Source organism: Lucilia sericata, unplaced genomic scaffold (assembly GCF_015586225.1).
Source record: "Lucilia sericata isolate MDLA Ls3-8-SP2 unplaced genomic scaffold, ASM1558622v1 Contig000539F_arrow, whole genome shotgun sequence".
NCBI classification, from domain to species: domain Eukaryota; kingdom Metazoa; phylum Arthropoda; class Insecta; order Diptera; family Calliphoridae; genus Lucilia; species Lucilia sericata.
The window spans coordinates 22,924-28,923 of NW_023994549.1; positions in this window are offsets into that span (position 1 = coordinate 22,924).

Genomic DNA, 6,000 nt, shown 5'->3' on the forward strand with positions numbered 1-6,000 from the left:
TTTATTTTTGTTAACATTTAAAATGATTTTTTTTTCCTGAAATGTAACCGGTTTTTTGGAGTTCAACTGTGGGTTTTGACCTCTAACATGCAATTAAATTTTGCTTTTTTTCTTCTTATGGTTGTTGTTACTGAATTTAACTAGAATCTAGAAAAACCAAAATAAGCAGGGAGGGTATAAGAAAAACAAAAACACTTCACACTTTTTTCGGTGGCTGTTAGTTATTTTTGTAATTTTTTTTTCAAAAAATTTTTGATTAAAATAAACACAGTCCAAGCTTAAAATACTCGTTTCATTTTATTTAATTTAATTAATTATTTAATTGCGTTTGTCATCAGAACTTCCTTCTTGTTAAATTATTTTTCTCTAGCTTGTCTTGTTTTTATACACAAAGTTTAGTTTTTTGTTTTTATAAATGGTTTTCTTTGTTTTTTTTTTTTGCATCATGACTTTAACAACAATAAACAAACATTTAGCACTACATTGTGTTCCTGTCTTTGGCCAATTTTAAATATTTCCTTCAATTGCCACCGCGGCTAACAATGGCTGGCTGACTGTCTCTTCCTAGAGGTGTAAGAACAAAGACGCAGACATACATACTCTAGACACCAAAAACAAAATCCTAGATACGAATTTTTATTTTAAAATTTTACGTTTTATCTTTTTTGTATTTGTGTTTTTAGAAAAATACCACACGTCCGTAACTTAAGGCTTACGTTTGCCTAATGAGCACTACAACAACCGGCATCCTTTTTTCCCGAAGTTGTATTGGCAGTACTACTACAAATACGAGCAGCAATGCCGCATATCGAACAGAATCTTTTAGCAAAATATTCACATGTTTTTCAAATCCTTATACAGCTTAACAATGTACGTGTTTCAGATATTTGAAGGAATTGATTTGATGTTTATAAAATGAACAAGAATTGAGCTAGAAATGAGCTATAAGTAAACTATAACTGAATTATAACTGAACTAGAACTGAATTAGAACTGAACTAGAACTGAACTAGAACTGAACTAGAACTGAAATAGAACTGAACTAGAACTGAACTAGAACTGAACTAGAACTGAACTAGAACTGTATAACTGAACTAGAACTGAACTAGAACTGAACTAGAACTGAACTAGAACTGAACTAGAACTGAACTAGAACTAGAACTGAACTAGAACTGAACTAGAACTGAACTAGAACTGAACTAGAACTGAACTAGAACTGAACTAGAACTGAACTAGAACTGAACTAGAACTGAACTAGAACTGAACTAGAACTGAACTAGAACTGAACTAGAACTGAACTAGAACTGAACTAGAACTGAACTAGAACTGAACTAGAACTGAACTAGAACTGAACTAGAACTGAACTAGAACTGAACTAGAACTGAACTAGAACTGAACTAGAACTGAACTAGAACTGAACTAGAACTGAACTAGAACTGAACTAGAACTACTGAACTAGAACTGAACTAGAACTGAACTAAACGAACTAGAACTGAACTAGAACTGAACTAGAACTGAACTAGAACTGAACTAGAACTAGAACTGAACTAGAACTGAACTAGAACTGAAATACAACTGAATTAGAACTGAATTAGAACTGAACTAGAACTGAACTAGAACTGAACTAGAACTGAACTAGAACTGAACTAGAACTGAACTAGAACTGAACTAGAACTGAACTAGAACTGAATTAGAACTGAACTAGAACTGCACTAGACTTGAACTAGAACTGAACTAGAACTGAACTAGAACTGAAACTAGAACTGAACTAGAACTGAACTAGAACTGAACTAGAACTGAACTAGAAACTGAACTAGAACTGAACTAGAACGAACTAGAACTGAATAGAACTGAACTAGAACTGAACTAGAACTGAACTAGAACTGAACTAGAATAACTAGAACTGAAACAGAAACTGAACTAGAACTGAACAGAATAAAACTGAACTAGAACTGAACTAAGGAAACTGAACTAGAACTGAACAGAACTGAACTAGAACTGAACTAGAACTGAACTAGAACGAACTAGAACTGAACTAAACTGAACTAGAACTGAACTAGACTGAACTCGAACTGAACTAGAAGAACTGAACTAGAACCTGAACTAGAACTGAAACTAGAACTGAACTAGAACTGAATAGAACTGAACTAGAACTGAACTAGAACTGAACTAGAACTGAACTAGAACTGAACTAGAACTGAAACTAGAAATGAACTAGAACTGAACTAGAACTGAACTAGAACTGAACTAGAACTGAACTAGAACTGAACTAGAACTGTGAACTAGAACTGAACTAGAACTGAACTAGAACTAGAACTGAACTAGAACTGAACTAGAACTGAACTAGAACTGAACTAGAACTGAACTAGAACTGAACTAGAACTGAACTAGAACTGAACTAGAACTGAACTAGAACTGAACTAGAACTGAACTAGAACTGAACTAGAACTGAACTAGAACTGAACTAGAACTGAACTAGAACTGAACTAGAACTGAACTAGAACTGAACTAGAACTGAACTAGAACTGAACTAGAACTGAACTAGAACTGAACTAGAACTGAACTAGAACTGAACTAGAACTGAACTAGAACTGAACTAGAACTGAACTAGAACTGAACTAGAACTGAACTAGAACTGAACTAGAACTGAACTAGAACTGAACTAGAACTGAACTAGAACTGAACTAGAACTGAACTAGAACTGAACTAGAACTGAACTAGAACTGAACTAGAACTGAACTAGAACTGAACTAGAACTGAACTAGAACTGAACTAGAACTGAACTAGAACTGAACTAGAACTGAACTAGAACGAACTGAACTAGAACTGAACTAGAACTGAACTAGAACTGAACTAGAACTGAACTAGAACTGAAATAGAACTGAACTAGAACTGAACTAGAACTGAACTAGAACTGAACTAGAACTGAACTAGAACTGAACTAGAACTGAACTAGAACTGAACTAGTACTGAACTAGAACTGAACTAGACTTGAACTAGAACTGGAACTTTAATAGAACTGAACGTTTTCACTCTTTTAAGCTATCACCATCTCTTCACAATCGTACAAATAAATGAATGCTGGTTAAATACAGCAATACTATTAGACTCACATGTCTCCTGTTCATCGTTGTTGTCATTGATGATGCTGCCGGTGATACTGAAGTCGTTGTTGTTTTTGTTGCCGTTTCAGTACGCTTCCGTTTATTAAGCATGCGCCAATCAAACATTTTTCTGCAACGTTTTAGTCGCTAGTCTCTTTGCTAAATATATTTTTTTTATTTTACTCCTTTTTGTCTCTTTAGTTTAGAAATCATTGGTTGTACGTTATTGAATTTACCGCATCTGACATTTTATAATGTCAGACATGAATGTGTCTCAGCTGTTCTTGTCAATTTCATTAACTTGTGTGTTTGGATTGCGTTGGATAGAAAAAACGGTAATAAATAAAGAAAGAGAATAGTCAACGTGTTGCCGGTTTTCATAGAAAAATCTATAATACAACTAGTTTAAAAGTTGTAGATGAGTGTTTTTGTTATAGTACGTATTAATAGAGGATTGCAAGAAAAATCAATTTGCATATTTGCATTTGAGGGTTGTATGGGGATTCTCCATTTTTTACCAAAAAAAAAAAAAAAAAAACAAAATTTTTATTAAAGTGGTACTAAATACTAACCGGCCTAGACTGAACTTAATTAAAACTGAACTAGAATTGAACTAGAAATAAACTAGAAATGAACTAGAAATGAACTAGAACTGAACGAAGAACTAGAACGACTAGAACTGAACTAGAACTGAACTAGAACTGTAAACTAGAACTGACACTAGAACTGAACTAGAACTGAACTAGAACTGGAACTAGAACTGAACTAGAACTGAACTAGAACTGAACTAGAACTGACTAGGAACTGACTAGAATCTGAACTAGAACTGAACTAGAACTGAACTAGAACTGAACTAGAACTGAACTAGAACTGAACTAGAACTGAACTAGAACTGAACTAGAACTGAACTAGAACTGAACTAGAACTGAACTAGAACTGAACTAGAACTGAACTAGAACTGAACTAGAACTGAACTAGAACTGAACTAGAACTGAACTAGAACTGAACTAGAACTGAACTAGAACTGAATTAGAACTGAACTAGAACTGAACTAGACTGAACTAGAACTGAACTAGAACTGAACTAGAACTGAACTAGAACTGAACTAGAAAACCTTGAACTAGAACTGAACTAGAACTGAACTAGAACTGAACTGAACTGAACTAGAACTAGAACTGACTAGACTGAACTAGAACTGAACTAGAACTGAACTAGGAACTGAACTAGAACTGAACTAGAACTGAACTAGAACTGAACTAGAACTGACTAGAACTGAACTAGAACTGAACTAACTGAACTAGAAAACTGAACCGAACTGAAACTGAGAACTGAACTAGAAACTGAACTAGACACTGTAACTAGAACTGAACTAGAACTGAACTAGAACTGAACTAGAACTGAACTTAGAACTGAACCTAGAACTGAACTAGAACTGAACTAGAACTGAACTAGAACTGAACTAGAACTGAACTAAGAACTGAACTAGAACTGAACTGAAACTGAACTAGAACTGAACTAGAACTGAAACTAGAACTGAACTAAGAACGAAACTAGAACTGAACTAGAACTGAACAGACTGAACTAGAACTGAACTGAGAACTGAACTAGAACTGAACTAGAACTGAACTAGAACTGAACTAGAACTGAACTAGAACTGAACTAGAACTGAACTAGAACTGAACTAGAACTGAACTAAGAACTGACTAGAACTGAACTAGAACTGAACTAGAACTGAACTAGAACTGAACTAGACTGAACTAGAACTGAACTAGAACTGAACTAGAACTGAAACTAGAAACTGAACTAGAACTGACACTAGAACTGAACTAGAACTGAACTAGAACTGAACTAGAACTGAACTAGAAACTGAACTAGAACTGAACTAGAACTGAACTAGAACTGAACTAGAACTGAACTAGAACTGAACTAGAACTGAACTAGAACTGAACTAGAACTGAACTAGAACTGAACTAGAACTGAACTAGAACTGAACTAGAACTGAACTAGAACTGAACTAGAACTGAACTAGAACTGAACTAGAACTGAACTAGAACTGAACTAGAACTGAACTAGAACTGAACTAGAACTGAACTAGAACTGAACTAGAACTGAACTAGAAACTAGAACTGAACTAGAACTGAACTAGAACTGAACTAGAACTGAACTAGAACTGAACTAGAACTGAACTAGAACTGAACTAGAACTGAACTAGAACTGAACTAGAACTGAACTAGAACTGAACTAGAATGAACTGAACTGAACTAGAACTGAATAGACTGAACTGAACTGAACTGAAACTAGAAACTAGAACTGAACTAGAACTGAACTAGAACGAACTGTGAACTGAACTGAAGAACTGAACTAGAACTGAACTAACTAGAACTGAACTAGAACTGAACTAGAACTGAACTAGAACTGAACTAGAACTGAACTAGAACTGAACTAGAACTGAACTAGAACTGAACTAGAACTGAACTGAACTGAACTAGAACTGAACTAGAACTGAACTAGAACTGAACTAGAACTGAACTAGAACTGAACTAGAACTGAACTGAACTAGAACTAGAACTGAACTAGAACTGAACTAGAACTGAACTAGAACTGAACTAGACTGAACTAGAACTGAACTAGAACTGAACTAGAACTGAACTAGAACTGAACTAGAACTGAACTAGAACTGAACTAGAACTGAACTAGAACTGAACTAGAACTGAACTAGAACTGAACTAGAACTGAACTAGAACTGAACTAGAACTGAACTAGAACTGAACTAGAACTGAACTAGAACTGAACTAGAACTGAACTAGAACTGAACTAGAACTGAACTAGAACTGAACTAGAACTGAACTAGAACTGAACTAGAACTGAACTAGAACTGAACTAGAACTGAACTACTG